Below are 19,718 nucleotides of genomic sequence, written 5' to 3'. Positions count from 1 at the left end.
TTATACGTCCTGTCTGTCTGCGCAGAGAGCGGCGGGTTGTGGGTTGCCAGGTTGGGGTGACAGATGGGTTGAATTTGTCTGGCAATTTGGAGGAACGTCAGACAAACATGAAACATATGGATGCGTGTATGATTATTTATAATAAAGGTGGATGGCCGTGCTAATTACAGGACACTCTCGGGAAAAACAGGAGTGTTGGCAGGTGAAATTTGTTTTTAGAATTTTTTTTGCAAATTTATTAAAAATAAAAAACTAAAATCTCTCATTTACAGAAACATTCACACCTTTCATCCAGTTCTCTGTAGAAGCCACTTGCAGCCGTTTCAGCTCCGAGTCTCTACAAGCTTTGACACCTGGATTTGGCCATTTGATCTCTCTGGTCTCCTGAACTCTGGAGCAGGACTTATCTGTATTTGGCTGCATCCACCCCCCCACCCCCCCTGCTGCTGAGAACACCCCCCCCCCCCCCCACCCACAGCATGTTGCTGCCACCAACTTGCTTCACCATAGGGATGATATTAGCCAGGTGAGCAGTGCAGAACTCCTTCAGACTGTCTCATGACTGTAACTCAAAGAGAGAGAGAAAGCCTTTCACCTACTTATTTCATAACTAACAGTCAATGTTTTATCATGAACATATAATTGAATTTTCTATTCGACCCGTTCTCAAATGTTTTTATATCAGAAATCTGGTTTTCTTTCACGTAATCGCCTGAAAATAATGTGGACGGTTCCTCACTACACGTGCTGCAAATGTAATTAATGATCTTTATTTTCATTGAATTGAAACAAGGTCTATTTTTATGTAAATGAGGTTTATTGACCATAAGAGTTGGAATGAAACTCATTACATGAAATTGCAATTATTAGGTAATAATTTTACATTTGTGTTTTATAAAACAGATCAGGTCAATTTAGACGCAACAGTAAAAAAGTTGTCAGTTCTGAGAAATAAAATCTGAGGCGGCCGTGAAAATGGAAATCGTCTGTCGTCTTCTAACTTGTTTAAAATCAAAAGATATTAAATTAACTATCACATAAGACAAAAGACATGAAAGATTGTTCAGTTATCAAAATAATTACAAATTAATTTCCCGTCTTAACGAATCATTTCAGCTCGTCACTTTATTCGAGGTTATAATAAATGAACTTTTAGCTGAAAACGACTCGAGAGAAAGGACGTTGATGTGACATCATGATGACTCTCACTCCTTCGAGGCACTGAGATACTCATGATCGCCCACAGAGATCTTCAAGGTTTCCCATGAGCACCGTGCCGTATTGATGTATGACATAAGAGGCGAGCTGCTAGAAAGCTTTAACGTCCCAGTCTTTACAATGCAAATTCAACTCCAGCACAATGTGAGTGTTACCACCTTGACTGAACACCTGTCTGTCTGTCCGTCCGTACCTTCATCCCTCCATTTCCCTCCGTGTGTAACCTTCCCGCCACCAGAGAAGATCTTCAGTGAGTCAGTGATTTGATAAGAGAATATAAAAGACTCTTTTTCATCCTCGCTGGAAAATTAAACCACGACCTGACTAAGTACACGCTGAAGATTTGCTGCATTATACCGAGTATGTTGGTGTAAAGTGAGACTTTCCTCATCACTGCTGAGTAAGAGAGAGAAAAATAGTTGCTATATAAATATAATTTTTGTATCATCAGCAGCTTCATTAAAAGTTCATATTTTCTTCTTCTGTGTTTTATTTGAAGTGTTGATCCATAAAGAACCAAAAACCATCTCAGTGTAGTTTTACATCTCCTCTCTCAGGCTTCTCTCTGGAGCTCTAGTAACAACAGGTCGGTGAGCCAATCAGAAGAGAGGAGGCTCTGAGCCTCTCTTCTGATTGGCTGACTGTTTTCTGAGTGAGCCAATAAAAATAAAGCAGATTTCAGGTAAAAACACTCAGAAACCAAATCCTGCAAGGTTTGGATGGTGGGTCCAGGTGGGCGGGGCTTGGTGACTGCTTTGTTGTGACATCACAAAGTTCCAGAAGTCCTGACGGCTGGTTTTAAGGCTCAGTTTCTGAATACAGGCTGTGTGCATTTCTCTGTGGACTGAGGCTTTGATACTTTCACAGTATTAATATAGAAGCTAGAGCTGATCTATAATCACACTACACATGGACACAGACCTTTACACCGGAGGAGCTTTAAGTTATAATAATTAAATTACATTAAAACACTAAAAGGTGCCATTTCCTGTATATTTTCTGCAGTTAATCACATTTTAAGATAACGAGTCAATGTCTCAGTTTGGGGACAAAGTGACTTGGTCCTTATTTTTGACGTGTTGCATCAAAAACACAGTTATCATCAATGTGCAACAGTGAAGCAGTCCTGTCAACAACAAGCATTTGACTTCCATCTGTCAGACATGTCTGCTCTGGCCTGTTGCCATTTTTAGACCAGTAATTTAGATTTAACAGCTACTCACTCGCACACCTGTCTCCACTGGTATGCACCACCTGGACACCTCAGAGCCGGGCGGGCGGGACACAATGACTGAGAGCTCCAGACGCACACTTTCACACTGACATTAGAAAAATAACCAAATATGTAGCTGAGTTAGTTTGAGGTGAACTCCGGGTTTGCGGAGACCTGCATTTACATTTGAAAAGACGTAGAGACTCGAGTCTATAAACAGCATCAACCAGGCTTAAACACACCAGAGCAAATGAAAGAGAGTAAACATTTTCCTGTTTCACCTCCCTCAGGGGTTTAAGAAATCAGATCCTAACCTCTGCAGGGTTTATTTACTTGTACCTGAAGGTGGCAGGTGTCCCGTCTACACTCAGGATTGATATTTCAGCTGCGGTGTGATTTGAATGTCAGCTGTGAATGGGTCTACCGCAGTGACTAAAAGCCACACGATTAATAAACTTTTCATCCGGCACAAAAACTACAAAAACAGCCTCGCTGTCTGACACGGCCGAGCTCTGTTATGTAGCCAAACATCTGAATGGATGTTGGGACTCAGAAACAGTTCAGACTGTGGGACAGCAACTGGTTCCACGAGGCTCCACAGCCACTCAGGCTTCTTATAAACTCACCTCTCTAGCTTAAAGGCAAATACCACTAATGTCACATTCCCCCAGAACACAATGGAAGTATGAACACACACTAAAAGCCTCAGTTCACACTTTTGATTGATCACGCAGTTCTGACTAAAACATAAAACACAATTATATTTATAGTATTTTTTCAATCAATTTAAAACATTTTTGGGATATAAAATTGTGCAAATGTCTGTTACGATTCCCTAAAACTCAAGGTGACGTTTTCAGTCGTGCTGTTGTCCGACCTGCTGTAAAACACACAAAGATGTTCAGTTTACTATCAAATAAACCAGCAAAACAAACAAACTAAATATCCATAAACTCCATAAATATCCTCACATTTGAGAATCTGGAACATGGGAATGTTTTGGTATTTACCGATTAATTTTATATCAAATAATGGTTTCAGCTCTGGTCACATGACTCTTCATGTCCGAAGATACAGAAACTCAACATTACATTAAATCAACAATGATATTCTCTAGAATTACTGTTATAATAAATGACAATCATTGTGCGGTGTAACATATATTTATATCTTTAAAAACACTGCAAAGGAAAAATCAATGCAACAGTTGAAGTTAAGCTATTTTGCTTGTCAAATTGATATTTTCATCATTTCTAGCCATAAATAATCATTAGTTATTATGCACATAAAGAGGTATACACCCACAGTCCAGCTGACAGAATTCTTATTCTGTTTTTCCCTCTTCCACGTGACACAGATCTGATGTTTTCATCAGCGAGCAGCAGAAATCTGCATCGAGTCACATGTTTTTCCCAGTTTCTATCTGGACCACCAGGATGTGGGGTGCGAAGTCAGAATCCCGAGGCATGTGACCTACATGCAACTTACATTTGGACGTTGAACAAAGAGGAACGATGTGTATAAATACACAGCGATGTGACTTTTCTCCCCCTGTGTTAGTTCTCACATACGTGTCCATTCAGCATTATTAGAATCTAATTATTATTTGCTTATATTTTTTGCATATTCTATTATAATCTATTTATTTTAATGTATTTTTTTGCATATTCTGAACATATCTGGTGAAGCCTTTTTGGACTGGCTGCTGCCAAAGTTACTTCTAACAGCATAAACAGGAACATGGTGCACTTGCAGGTACTACACTGTGGTTTGAACAGTACAGGTGTAACAGAGCACCAAAAAATGTGTTGTCACAGACTCATGGGAGGGGGAAGCAAATTCCTTCCATACATTTCTCTCTGCAGAAGGAAAGAGTGAGTGCTGCCTGCAGACACCTCAGCTATTATGCAACTCTTTCTTTAGTCATATCTCGTGGTTGCAGTCTGAGATGGATCGAGCGTTTCACTTTGTACCATCAGCTGAAGACAGACAGATGCTCATTTTCCAGCTGTTTTACCCAGCTCTGCAGTAAACACAGGCGGCAGCGTTTTCCATCTCTCCAAACCTAAAGGCTGGTCGCCAGAGTCTGACAGACAGAAACCTCGTGCACAACACAGCAGCTCACAAAGTGCTGTTCAGGCAGGAGAGAGGCAGACAACAGTTATCAGGCAGCAGATGGGTGCACGGTTTTATATGCTAATAATGCAAACTCAACATTTCATTTACTAGGAGCAGGGGGGTGGGGTGGGGGGGGTGCTTAGGTTAACAAATTAAATTTTAATCTGGAGGATTATGGGATGTTTTTGCTGTTTTTCTGGCAGCAGATCAGTTTTAGATGTGTTAACTAATCAAGTGACAAATTAATGGAAATACAAACATTAAGTGTCTTAGTGAGGTGTTGTTTCATCTTTAAAGCTCCTCCAGTGTAAAGGTCTGTGTCCATGTGTAGTGTGATTATAGATCAGCTCTAGCTTCTATATTAATACTGTGAAAGTATCAAAGCCTCAGTCCACAGAGAAATGCACACAGCCTGTATTCAGAAACTGAGCCTTAAAACCAGCCGTCAGGACTTCTGGAACTTTGTGATGTCACAACAAAGCAGTCACCAAGCCCCGCCCACCTGGACCCACCATCCAAACCTTGCAGGATTTAGTTTCTCTGAGTGTTTTTACCTGAAATCTGCTGTATTTTTTATTGGCTCACTCAGAAAACAGTCAGCCAATCAGAAGAGAGGCTTAGAGCCTCCTCTCTTCTGATTGGCTCACCGACCTGTTGTTACTAGAGCTCCAGAGAGAAGCCTGAGAGAGGAGATGTGAAACTACACTGAGATGGTTTTTAAATCTTCTTATGGATCAACACTTCAAATAAAACACAGAAGAAGAAGAAAATATGAAGTTTTAAGCCTCCAAAACAAATTCAGTGTTTGCTTGTCAAAGACTCTCAGTGTTCAGTTGGGACACCACTACAGAGGGAGACGGGGGAGATGGTTGTAACACTTCCAATTTCTCCAATCAGGAACAAATTACAAATCCACTGATTCACTCTGCACATGCTCAGTTTAGTCCTTATTCCACATGTGAGGAAGTAGTGTTGGAATAAAAAAACTTTCAACACCTAATCCTTTTATCATGTTAAAACTAACCCGGACTGAGGGCTGAATTGTCACATGTCACTCCTCGTGTTTCAGATTAAACCATTTATTTCTTTCCGTGTTGCAGAGAAAACACCTACACCGTTAAATAACAGACACATGTCACTACTTTGTGTTACATTTTGGACACACTGGCTTAGAAGATTCAGACAGAAATGTCAAAAATGTTGTAACCATCTCCGGTCTCCCCGACACATCGTCTCCACATGCTTCTCCACAACTGAGCCGTGAAATATTTCCACTCTGAAGACAACAACACGAAGCCAACACATGTAACTAATTATCATTTTCTTATTTGTATCCTATCTGTATATGTGCCTATGGAAGTGTGTTGTAACCTCCATCACTCATTCATTCATTAACTCTCTCACCCCCGTCAGTACGTCTGCTGGAGCAGGTGATATCCACACAAAGACCTGTTCGCTCTGTACAACACGTTCAGCAGCGTCGCCGCCCTTCACCACTTAACACGTGGGTGATGAAATGGCATGTGTGTTACGCCGCTGTGCAGGACGCAGTCGGGCCACTCACACCACCTGCCTCACTGTACCGTTAAGGATAACTGCAGCATCTGCACACGAGTTCGGACTCATAACAGCCATCTTTAAAAAGAAAAAGAACACATAATCCTCACACCAATCGCTGTATTCTGTCAATAAAGCGATTTAATTGCAAGTGAAGAAGACAGACTGTCTGTGATTAATGTGCTAATTCATTCTCTCCTGCACACCTGTCACGAGGAGCCAGTGCTGCGAATAAGACACAAGTGCAGCAGAGATGTTTTTGTTCTCACTCTTTCACTTCGAGCATCTCTAAGGTTCTTGTATCTCGGATCTCGGCTTGGTCAGTGTCTGAATTTTGACTTTAATTTGCAGCATTTTCCGTGTAAATAAATAAAAATATCACACTACCAACTGGTGTAAATTGGCAGGGGTTCAACTCAGAGTATGAACATCTGCAGGTGTAAACATCTAGCAGTTTATTTGAGAAAGATTTTCTGACACGCAGGAAGTGAGCTGACACAAAATCAACTCACATCAACAAGCTGTCAGGATTATCTCCCATGATGCTCCACTGACAGCTGATCTCTGGGAAATGCAGTGCAGAAACACCACAGCAATAAAAATGCACATACGCTGACAGAATCAAGCTAATGAATCTGATCAGTTAAGTGCTTCGGGTTATGTGGGACACTCTGCACCCTGAGGCCCACTGACCGACACCGACGCTGCGCTCTGAGCTCCGCCCCGAGAGGCGGGGCCTGTTGGACGCCTCACGCGGGAGGACGCGGAGCCAAACCCAGAGTGACAACAGGACAATACGGCGTCATATACCCTGGTCCCTTCATCTCCTGTTGCCATAGAGACACGAAATGATTGTGCAATTTGTCAATCAAAACATCCATTTGTGTGTGTGTGAACAGTTTGAATTTCATTTTTCTAAAATGAATTGATACTCAAGCACAAATCTATTTCATATTATCCACGAGCTTGAAAGGAAACTGTCACGACAAATATTTTCCTAAATTAATTTTTTTCCCTTTAACTCCTGCTCCATTATACGAGCCTGTCAGTGACAAGCATTTTATTTTAGAGAAGCTAATAAAGTGAAATCTTCCAGTACGGCAACATCATGCAAAGTGATATTTTAGTGAACGAGCTGCTTCAGTTGCAGACTGTGTGTGAAGCTGAAGTCTAGTCTAGAGTCCGGAGCGTCGTCGTCGTCGTCTCCTCCACATGTGGCTCCAGTCATTTCCAGGTGTGAAAGATTCCCGTTGTTACTGTAAATGGAACCGGCAGCACACGTAATAATTTATATCAAATTATATCATGTGACAGTGTTTGAGGCAGGACTGTCTGCAGCGAGGTTAAAAGAGCTCATTAGCACCTTTTTCTTTTTAGGGGGGGGGGGGGGGGGGGGGGGGGGTCACTGCTGCATCCAAAGGTGACAATAAACATTAAGCTCTTATTAAAATGATGAGATTTTAGAAACAGGGCGATGAGGGAAGTACACCTGTGTGTTTCAGCACCGGCAAATAACTTCTTTAAACAGTAGTGACTTGTTTCTTTTCAAACAAAACACCTTCGGCAAAGAAATACACACAAGTCCCGAAAGAAGATAAAATAAAATAATAATATACTGCTTCTAAAATATAAATATGAGAATAAACCCTGGTTAGTTTTCTTGCTTCAACACACCATGTCGGATGTTACAGTCCAGCTCAAATATCACAATATATGACGTTATCACAGGGGAGGGGGGGTTATAACATAATTATATGTTTAGAAATTAATTATATTGTTGTATTTTATGTTTCAAAAATATCACATATGGCGTGAAATATCGCAATATTTAATGTTATTGAACATCGGCCCAGGCTTATATGAGAAACCCGATATCAGTATTGATCCCGTCTTTTTTATTTTATTATATTTTGGGGGAGGATCAGGCGCAGAGAGGCTGTAGTCGCAGGATATTTTATGTTTTGCTGCGTCGTGGCTCAAATCCTGCGTTATATTATCGTGTCCATAAAAATTATCAGAAATTAGGAGGTGATAATGGACAAAATTAATGTCACTATATAAATATAATATGTATATAACAGCTTTGTCATCATATTATTTTTAAGTATTCAAAATCACATCGTTCATCTTATTCAATGCAGCAGTTTCTGACATAATATTGTTTTATTAACCAATAGATTATTATGCAAGTGCAATTATTCTATTGTTGCTTCAAACAAGTGCAATTTTGAACAATTTCTCCATATATTGTTGCATTTATATCTTTATTTATATTTTAACTATCACCTTTTTTGGCACTTATCCTTACGTATTTATATTTTTCTATTTCTATATCATAGTATAAAGACTCATTTCTGTATTTTATGTTTATATTTTATCATTATCTGTATAATTTTATTTCTTATTCTCTATTCTTTGCTGTGGGGAGCATCTGTGATGTAACCTAATTTCCCCAGTGGGATCAATTAAGTTTTCTGATTCTGATGATGATTCTGATGCATTAATATTTTTGTATTAATTCACATGAATGGGAAAGTGGTCTCAGACTTTTGGACGACACTGTGTGTTGAAGTAATCCAGATATTATGGTCTGGCTTTTTTTTAATAAAGTAAAAAAGTATAAAGATAAAAAAGTAATTGGAAAAGTAAACTTAATTCAATGTGAGAAAATGCAAGTGTTTATCTGTGGCGAAAATAAACCCAAAATATTGAATTACTTCTCAGCTCTGCTGGAATCTCAATCACTTCCAGCAGCAACAGAAATAAAATTATAAATTATAAATAAAATGCTTCATTATCTTCAGTTTGGATCCTTTTTAATTGTAGAAAATAAAAATCTGGTTAAGGATTAAAACACTGTGATAACTGCGCAGTTTCACTTAGCTTAGCTGCAAGTCAGCACCTGTTAATCTCACCTCCACGGTCACTCCATGTTAAAGGCCAGTAACCTCATATAGTTTAAATGCCATAAAAATGACCTTTTAAAATGACAAAAAGATGTTGTCATGCTGGATTCAACCCCCCTAACCCCAACAGACACACCTCACCTCCACCTCCCCGCTCCACACTTTGCATAACACACACCTGATGGCCTCACATCAAATCCCACCTGCTCTTTATCTGCTCAGAGATAAAATACATTTAGGTTTAATCCAGTCGCTCAGGTCTCACAACACCTGATAGAGCAGGACTCACTTCCTGCCTGATACTACAGGTAACCAACAGTGAGAGCCTTGGTGCCCGAACAGCAGATTTACTACAATACTCCTGTGGCCTTAAAGTAATTATGCATGACAGAGAAGTGTAAGAACAAGGTAAGAGGAGGTGTGGACTTCCTGTTCTCCATGAAATTGCCCCTAAAAACCACGAGGAGTTAAAATCTAAGTGGGAAAAGCAGCGTGTGGAAGCTTCCTCCAAGTTTTTGTGCCAAGTTGTTTTATTTCTACACACCTGTCACCCATGAATATTGATGCAGAGCATGCTGTTTCCAGAAATGAAACAGCCGTCTGCTGCTCACTCATTTTGCAGCCTTGTGCAGCAGTACTCGCACAAGTACACAAACAAATAAAAACACACACACACACACACACACACACACACACACACTAGAGTGCATGTGTACAGGGAGGGCCAGATGAAGTGGGAACTCATTTCTACAGAAAAATCTCACCAGTCACAAACACATTCGACCAAAAACCACATCATGATCTGATCCTGTTTCGCTGTTTTAGACATTTCTGGTGTCGAAATTAATGAATTAGTTATTGAAGATTTAGTTTTCTAGTGTAACACAGTAAAAAAATTAGCTTGGAAATATACCATTGCTGATTTTTTTCATACAATTGCCATATAATGATATATACTGATACATGAATTGACTTTAAAGATCCAGTCTAAAGGTCTCTGTCCATGTGTAGTGTGATTATAGATCAGGTCTAGGTTCTATATTTACCCATTTATACTGGATGTTGCGTAGCGCAACACTGAGTCTCCTGCCAGCTGCTGCGTAGCGCAGCACTGTTGATTCCTCGTCATTTTCATGACGCATGCAGCATATAAATATGTAAAATATGTATAAATATATCATGAAAATGACGAGTGAAAGTATCAAAGCTTCAGTCCACAGAGAAATGCACACAGCCTGTATTCAGAAACTGAGCCTTAAAACCAGCCGTCAGGACTTCTGGAACTTTGTGATGTCACAACAAAGCAGTCACCAAGCCCCGCCCACCTGGACCCACCATCCAAACCTTTACAGGGTTTGGTTTCTCTGAGTGTTTTTACCAGAAATCTGCTATATAATCTGCTATATAAGCCTGAGAGAGGAGATGTAAAACTACACTGAGATGGTTTTTATATCTTCTGATGGATCAACACTTCAAATAAAACACAGAAGAAGAAGAAAATATGAAGCTTTAAGAATAAATTAGTTGCTCAATTTTCAAATCATTTGGCTCCAGCCTCTCAAATTTAGGATTGTTTTTCAGACAAAACAAGAAGAAAAATCAAGAAAAGATTGTTAAATAATGAAAAGAGCTCAGGTTACATCCACACTGAAACAGACGCAGCTGAACCCGTTTTAGTTTGAAAACTTCGGGGTGGCGTTTTAGTCTGAACGAGCAGAAACTGAGACCTTTTGAAGCGATGACTCAGACGACCGCCCAGTGGTGAATACGACATGGATTACGAATTATGAACGTTGCTGACCTTGTTGTTCTTGCTAGCAGCTGTTGTGCATTTTAATGCTACAACTGCCTTTGCTGTTCGTCGTTCGCAGTATTTTCTGCAACTTAACAAACTGTTCACACCGAACACACACATGCCCAGTGTATGTGGATGGTCATGTGATACGTGTTTTCAGGTGTGTCAGGTGTGGGATTATTTCTGATATGGAGCTAAAACGCTCGTATGGATGGAGATTGAAAACGCTGTTTTGAAGTGAAAACGTATTAGCGTGGATAAAGCTTCTAACCTAGTTTAGATTACAAAACATAAAACAAATATCTTATTCTTTTTTTTTTTTTACCATTACAATATCAACAGTGATTTTTTTTCTTCTGGATGTAAATAAGCTCCAGGATTTACTTTATAACCAGAGGAAGTGGATGCTTCGGCAGACTTCACTCAGCAGCCGCAGACAGAAATCCTCCCTGGCCGTCTCAGTGGAGAGAGCTGTTCTCTTTTCAATGACCTTATTCCCTTCACTCAGCCACTTGCCCTTGCACAAAAGAGCAGAAGAGCCTAACTGTTGCTGCGCCTGAGAATCATCAGGGGACGGCTCACTTGAGGGACGAGGAGGAGGAGGAGGAGGAGGAGGAGGAGGAGGAGGAGGAGCAGCCGGCTGCGCTAAATCGAACCAAATTCAACCCTGTTTTCCCAAAACCTGTGTGTTGGTGTGTATGTGTGTGTGTGTGTGTGTGTGTTTGTTAGCATGCACAAAGAGGGGAGTGTGTCTTTAAAATGGATCACAGCTCCTCCTCGCTCCGTCCCTGCTTCAGCTGTACGTTGCTCCCACGAGGGGAACAAACAAAGGAGCTGTGGACAGTGTTGTCAGAGGCGGCCTGGCTTAGGTTACGACACAGCGAGACTCGGCTTTCTCCCGTTAATCAGATAAATCACTAATCACCTCCAAATCTCGAGCCTCTGCAGCGTCTCCTTATGACACAGTTTTCACCTTTTCCTCGTGCCAAGCGTCCAGCTGACCTAGTCTGTGGCTGCAGCGCTGTGACATTGACATATTTACACTATTGTGCTAAATTTAAGGTCACAACTGAAGCTTTTTCCACACGCTGAGCCTCATCACCTGGATGAAACCTTCGAGTGAGTTACTACATGTTTGGAGAAAGACATGCAGCTTACAGCTTACCTCTGTACTGACTCCCACCTAATGTTCCCTTTAAGAGGTCAACCATTAAATATTTTCATTTGCAATTAGTCTGTTTGTTTATGTCTTTTTTTTTTTTTTTTTTACAATTATTTGATAAATCACTCAGGCTCCTGTCTCCAGATTGTTTGTTTTGTCCGACCAACAAACCAGAACACAAAGATATTACAGTGATTTAAAAACACAGACAAGCACTAATGAATTTTTTCCATTGAAAATGATTTAAAGCTCCTCCAGTGTAAAGGTCTGTGTCCATGTGTAGTTTGATTATAGATCAGCTCTAGCTTCTATATTAATACTGTGAAAGTATCAAAGCCTCAGTCCACAGAGAAATGCACACAGCCTGTATTCAGAAACTGAGCCTTAAAACCAGCCGTCAGGACTTCTGGAACTTTGTGATGTCACAACAAAGCAGTCACCAAGCCCCGCCCACCTGGACCCACCATCCAAACCTTGCAGGATTTGGTTTCTCTGAGTGTTTTTACCTGAAATCTGCTATATTTTTATTGGATCAGTCAGAAAACAGTCAGCCAATCAGCAGAGAGGCTCAGAGCCTCCTCTCTTCTGATTGGCTCACCGACCTGTTGTTACTAGAGCTGCAGAGAGAAGCCTGAGAGAGGAGATGTAAAACTACACTGAGGTGGTTTTCTTATCTTCTGATGGATCAAAACTTCAAATAAAACACAGAAGAAGAAAATATGGAGCTTTAAACAATTATGCAATTATCAATATTCTATCAATCACTCGATTAATTAATAAACAAATCATTTCAGTGTTTCTTCTTTTTGAGTCAACTGTAAAAACAAATATAAAAAGCTATCACCACACACAACAAACGATCTGCTCATGTCTTCCATTAGCTGCGTTTACCATCTGTACACTTACTAATTAAGATTGTTAAAGTACATAAAAACACGTCTAACGATGCAACCGACTCCTCTCTAGAAGACGCGACGAACAGGATGAGTCAGTTCCGCCTCCACTTAACGCTCAGCAACTTTTAAACCGGAGCAGTATGTACACGATGTTGTCTGCAGGACCCGAGCTTCTCTCCGTCTGCTCAGCGTTAAACGCAGAGGAAGGGGAAAGCCTTCGGTTCCAGCTAATTGAGATGCTGATCAACACTAATTGAGACACTAAACTGAGATTCACCCAGTCTGTTTAAAAACTGATTTCTTCTGTTTCCACCCACATAGACAATTAAAATATATATATATATATATAAAACACAAAAACCATCTTGATTACAGCAGGGGGTGTGAACGCCATGAAGGAGGTTTCTCCTCTATCACCCATTGTTTTTGTTTTTGTTTTGTTTTATGGTAGAAAACAACAGAACAACAGTATTTTTTAACAGTATTTCTTGTATTAAATTTTTCCTCATGTTCAACACCTGCAGGGAAAACATAATGCTGCACTACGTGTCATTATTAGGAGCCTAAAAATATAGCAAAAACAAAAGTGATATCTTTGTTTTATGAATCACAAACGGGGATAGTTTTTGATTCAATAACTCGACCACATGCAGCTGTTCTTATGTCCAACAAGCTTTTTAAATAAAGTTATAATTACAGTTGAACCTTCGTAGCTTCATTAGGAAAGAATGTCTCACTGAAGCTACAGTGATTTTAGACAAACTTTTCATTTGAATACTAAACCATCAGCTCAGGTTTGAGAGCCTGTAACGGCAGCATGAAACACCTGTGTTTGTCAGCATCATATCGCTCTGTTTGAGACGTACTAGACATAAAGTTCCCTGTGTCTATTGAAAGATGGAAAGACAGTCTGTTATTTTACTGTCAAATAAATTAATCGCCGCGCTGCCTTCTGATGTCCCAACAAAGGACCTGCTTTTATTCGACGTCCACATGGTACAAACTCATTTCAAGCTGATTTTCAATATGGAGTGTGTTCACTCTGAAAGTGATTTAAGTATTCTGATAACAGTCAGGACGCATGTGTTTTTCTATTTAGAGTGTGTTGTTAATATACACCTCTGTACCACAAAACAACAATATTAAGGAGCTCATATTTACTGCAAAAAAAATGTAAACTGCTGCCTGTTTGATAGCTTTAATTGGCAGTGGCTTTCTGAAGATGGAGATTGATTGACATCAGTTTGTATGTTTGTATTTAGGTCACAGTTACAGCGTCTTTAAAAAACAACTAAGTCTGCCGTGACTGTGCAGACAGAACATCCTTAAGAAACCTGTAACCAAAATGTAATTACTATTAGGTTAATTTAAATTAGACAGACAGAAAGGCAAAGTTTGCTAGTCTTCTACAAAACAGTAAAGTGGTATACAGTATACCACTATATGATGGGTGGGGTTTATTACTTTGCTTCTTTTGCAGCCTTATATATACACTAACATCCCTTAACTTCTGTCACCAGAGCACCTGTAACGCTCAGTGCAGATGTTCACCTGTAAAATCTAGTGCAATCCAACAGCTCAGCCGTAAATTCAACCTTTACAAATATATTATAAAAAGGGGCGATCTGCACCTTTTAATGATCACAAAGGGGGTTTTAGAAACACACAGAAAGTTACCTTTGCACTTTACAAGGTATTAATTGTCACATATAAACAAAAATGACCAAGTATTGCCACTAAAAACACACTTATTATTACCAAACGAGACATAAGCAGAGTAAAGGTGTACTGTAAAAGAAAGGTCACATGTCCTGTGCCAACGCTGGCTGGTGTACAACTCTGCACTGCCTCTGTGATCTCAATGTTTTCTCTACAAACAGCAGCTGAAAACATCTGCCATCGTGTATCTCTCACATCACTACGAGCATATGACTGTGGGTGAAAAATTTTAATTAATGTAATAAAAGTAGTATTAACTTAGTGTGCACAAATGTCTCAGCTCCTGCTTCAGCTGTCTCAACAACTGAGAAGGGGGCAAAAGTTGCTGTGTTTCCCCCCCACTTGCCCAGGCAACTTATATGGATGATGGAGTCAAAGTGCAGCAGCAGTTCTGCAAGCAGCCGGTGCAAAGTGTCACGCAATGGGTGAACAAGTAGGAAGACATGACACATTCAGATTAGAGTCTTCAAATAGCCTCGGCTGCGTGTCTTTCTTTTGACTGTGGGAGGAAAGACACACCAACACAAGGGGAAACATGGAAACGCAACACAACAAGGTGTGAGGTGTTGAACCGCTGGGCCGCCGTACTCAAACACTGCAGCAGCGTCATCCTGAGACCACACAGGTAGACTCCAGAATTGAACCGGCAACCGTTCAGCTCACCACAAACCGTAAAAGCAACACTACCAGATTAGAGAGATGAGAGGAAAATGAAGACACCCTCATTCCCACCTGCAGATTTTATGCTGAATACAGAGGATTAGATGAATCTGGGAACAGGGTTTGACTAAGTAAGACTTTCCAAGTCAAACTGTGCTTATTAAGTAGTTATTGAGGTTTATATCACACTTTTGTCAGCACTTCCCAGTAGAATGTCACATTAATTCCTAATCATATATTTAATCATTAAGCCACACATGCACCTGGTCAAGCAGCAGAAAAAAGATGGATGGATTGATGAATTAAAAAATATGAATTTTACATAAAGGTGAGCGATCTGGAACAATAGCACCATGGGACTTTTTGATAAATCAGATACAAATACACGTATATGTGGTGATTTAAAACTGTTACAGAGGTATAATCAGTGTATTTTGTGCAATTTGATGTCATGCAGACACCCTGTGTGGAGGTCAACCTCCAGCCCAGCACCATCCTGAAGCCATGATAGTCTTCACACTTTAGTCTGATTATCATGGGGGAGGCTTTTCACCTTTAAAAGGCTTTGATTCGTTTTGCATAATTCACATTTGATGCAAATATCATTATGTGAGACCACTGTGATGAGGGTTAGCTTCTGGCAGCCTTTGTCTGTAGCCCAGGGCTGTTACACCTGGCCAGGTGAAAAGTCTGCGGATGGACGTACAACACTTATCCCCTCCATGACTCACTGTGCCCCCGCACACACACCTGGCTCCTGCCGGTACGAATGTTTCGATGGGGGGGGGCTAACAGGCTAACAACCTAGCTTACACCTCTTTGAGGTTTTGGCTAGCAGACGCAGGGGCTAGCACACAGCTAGCTTCCCCCGTTGTCAGCCATTGGGTTGCCACAAGTTGGGAGAGCTAGCTTAGCAAGGGGGAGGAAAAAAAAAAAAGAAGTTCCCAGCGAGCAAAACGGCGACTTGGGATGAAAAACACAAAACACACACACACACCGCACACACCGACAGAGACTCGGAGACACTGTGTCCTATTTCACGTTAGCACCCGTGGCTACACAGCTAGCTCTCTCCGCTAGCTCTGTAATGTCACTGCATCGCTGTTGTAAATACATTATAACAGCCCTCTCCTTACACGTGTGGACAGCCTCTAAAACTCCTTCTCGGGGACATCTCCCCCCCGATAAAAACCCTCCCCGGCGGACTGCTCACCTGCTCCGGACGCCGGACACACGCTCTCACCGGCGAGACATCCCCACGGTTAGCCCGAAAAACACTGGCGCTTTTTATTTCCAAGGACACAAAATCGCCATGACAGTTTAGAAAAATGCATAAAAAATTAGCAGGCAGGGGAGGGAGGGAGGGGAGAGAGGAGAGAGAGAGAGAGAGAGAGAGAGAGAGAGATGGGGAGGTGAGGGGAGGGGTGAGAGGGGAGGGGTGAGAGAGGAGGAGGAGGAGGGAGGAAAAGAGGAGGAGGAGTGGAACTCAGTGCAATATCTATTTAATCCACATAAAGCTGGAGTTCATTCAGTCTGGATGCCGGAGTCCTGCACTGTTTTGTCACCACAGTCCAGTCCAGTCTAGACACACACACACACACACACACACACACACACACACACACACACACACACACACTCTCTCTCTCTCTCTCTCTCTCTCTCTCTCTCTCCTCTACACATCCACAAAGACAAGCCAGTGTCCCAAAGTTAAAGGGCGCTTCTTACCTAAAATGGCCACTGCAGCAGCCAAAACACAAACAACCTTTTCTTTTTCTTTTTTCTTTTTCCTGTTTTTTTTTTTTTTTTTTCCTTTTTTTTTTTTTTTTTTTATTTGCTGGAAGTTTATCGGCAGCGGCGGTGTGTGTGTCTGCTGCAGCCAGCCTAACCTTACCCCGGTGTGATCCAGTAGCAGCTCAGCATTTCACATTTTTCCATTGGCTGCAGCCTCGCGCAGCTGGCTCCCTGCATATTTCCATTGGCCCTGCAGCTGTCAAGCAAAGCGCGACCAGCGAGTCGACTCTCTCCCGGGTTAGTCTGAGAGCTATCGCGGCAGCCCCCGGGCAACACCATTGTGTATTGTGTGCATGGTTTCTCTCTCTCCCCCCCCCCACCCCCACACCTCCCCCACCCCCCCCCCCCACCTTCCTGCTGATTCGCACTCGACGTGAGCCTCGCGCACATTGCCCGTTGTTTATTCTAGGTCGCTGGTGTTTGTTTGTGCTGTTGTTGTCCTTACCGCAGACTTGCAGGGAAATCCTTCTCGTACCGGGGGGAAGCTTCCCACCGCACCGCCCGGCTGGCTCCTGCTGCTGTCATTGAAGGAAGGGAAGGGAGAAAAAAAAAAAAAAAAAAAAAAACAAGAGGGGGAGCGTTCAGTTTTCAACCCCCCCGATGCAACAACACGAACGGGTTTACATTTCTCCTCCGCTGGCTGCATCCACCAATCATGTCGCTTTTTACTCCTCCATCATTATTACCGGGTTTGAAGGGCGGAAGAAAAAAAAAAAAGGAATAAGACATTCCACGTCTTTTGCAGATCGGGTTGCGTTTCCCGGATGTTCCGTTTGTTTTTCCGGACTTAAAAATATCTGTTAGTGAGCTGCGGGGTTCGACTGATGTGGACCGAAGTGTTCCCGTCGGGTTTTTTTTAAGGAGACTTTAACTTTCCTTCTGCTTTTCGCTTCACCTGAAGTCTTTAACCTTCCTGTCTCTGTCTCCTCAGTTAAAGGCGCAGTCTGCTCAAGACACAAAATACTCCTCACTTTTATACTTTATACATCAGGGATCTTTGACAAATTATATAACTGGAGAAAATATCTTACTACTTACATTTACTCAGTATCCAAACGCTCAAACTGAAACCTCCAAAACAAATCACATGAATAAGATCAAATATCAACATCCAGAACTCACATTTTGTCCTGAAAACTATGGAGTCACAGGAGTGCCATAAAAGAGAACGAATCTGTAAAAGTATAAGAAAATAAATGTGGAAATATTAAGTGAATTAAAGAATATGGAAATGAAAAGAAAAATAAATAAAATAATTAAAAAAAAATGCTTTTACCATATTGTTTTTGCTTTTACAGTATGGCACCATGACTCACACATCACATCAGCCTTTGGGTGAGCTACCCTAATATACCCTTTAATATACTCTATAATACCATAATATATGTATCTATGTTTTATATACATATATAAACACTTATACACACACACAGGTTAATAATAGGTCATAGGTTAATGTGGTCAAAACAACCTGAAGGTCATCAACAGGGAATTTTACACTCTCATTTAAAAAATTTCTTTTTCGTTTATTAAATAATTACAAAACAAGTGAAGACAACACTAACCACGATGAGATAGATTGGACCAAACACGAAATAAATTAAAAAATATTAAAGCGCACAGATATACCTGAAATGTGTTGCAGATTTTATCAAACAACTCCTCGCACACGTTTCTGTCGCTGCAGTGACGTATGAGTGTACTCCAGGGGGTGTCAGTACACTGCAGCATCACCGGTGGGTGTGGTTACAGGTGCGTCTATTATATTACACGAGGGGAAAATAATTAATAGACCAAGTGCCTCTAATACTTTGTCTTGTAGCCTCAAGTCACATAAAGTGGAGCTCTGACCTGTATTTCTGAATGAGCGATGAGTTTGTTTTTTTACACATGTTGAAACTCATCATTAACAAGTCCTGAGCCGCCTGGACGCACCTCCTCTCAGCTGGTGTCTGAGAGGATGATCCTGCTGCAGCACGCCGCCTGCGCTTCACTTCACACAGTCTTCTGAGTGCAGATGTCTCTCGCTGCAGTTTGAGGTTTGCCGAGATGCAAAGTTGCCGTATTTTGCGGTAACTCTGATGCAACATGAGACCCGACCTGTAAGATTCACTCAAAGAGATTCAAGGTTAAGATAACTATTATAGATCTGAGTAAACTGTTCCAGAGAGGATTGTTGACCTCGCCACGACCTCTGAGTGTTACAGTGAGGTTGGCACTGTTGCAGGTCAGCCGCTCCTTGTATGGAAGAAAAATCTCACGGTGGTGAACTCGCTCCACCTCAGAGAAAAACGGACTGAAATCTTTTTCTGCATCATCAGTGTCCGTGGCGAAATCAGACATACACATCATCCACCGGGCAGCACTTAGCTTAATAAACTCTGCCTCGTAAAATTGATTCACGCCGTTTGCTGCCGCCCCAACAAACACACTTGCGTTGTCTGTGATGGTGGAGGAACAGGAATGAAAGTTGAAATGCTGCTCGAGCGATTTCAACACCAAAACATGGTCTGGCTTGCAAACTTTCTGTGGCTTCCCCTGCACATTTTACCTTCTGTTTATACTTATTTCTTTCTATTTCCTGTTGTATTGCATGTTTTTCTTCTGTCCAAGTGAAGAAGCAGCGAGAGAAATAATCTGAAACCCTTCACCTCACACCTTTTCCCAGCAGCCTTTGCTC

The 19,718-nt window shown here is 41.3% G+C and overlaps 1 protein-coding gene across 7 annotated transcripts in view; it reads right to left on the bottom strand.

The window, feature by feature from the left end:
• The window catches only part of chd6 (chromodomain helicase DNA binding protein 6), a 102,563-nt gene extending 83,723 nt beyond the window's left edge, over positions 1–18,840 (bottom strand). For 2 of the 7 annotated variants that reach the window (XM_056403454.1, XM_056403488.1), the window contains exon 1: positions 17,484–18,840. The gene's annotated coding sequence lies outside the window, so the exon portion shown is untranslated. Of the gene's footprint in view, positions 1–16,457; positions 16,606–16,972; positions 17,457–17,483 lie in introns of those variants that run through there. The other 5 variants (XM_056403445.1, XM_056403479.1, XM_056403462.1 and 2 more) reach the window with 3 other exon arrangements.
• Positions 18,841–19,718: the final 878 nt, after the last annotated feature.

Source organism: Seriola aureovittata, chromosome 2 (assembly GCF_021018895.1).
Source record: "Seriola aureovittata isolate HTS-2021-v1 ecotype China chromosome 2, ASM2101889v1, whole genome shotgun sequence".
Lineage (NCBI taxonomy): Eukaryota > Metazoa > Chordata > Actinopteri > Carangiformes > Carangidae > Seriola > Seriola aureovittata.
Note: the sequence above shows the minus strand (reverse complement) of the source record. Positions and strands in the feature narration are given on the sequence as shown.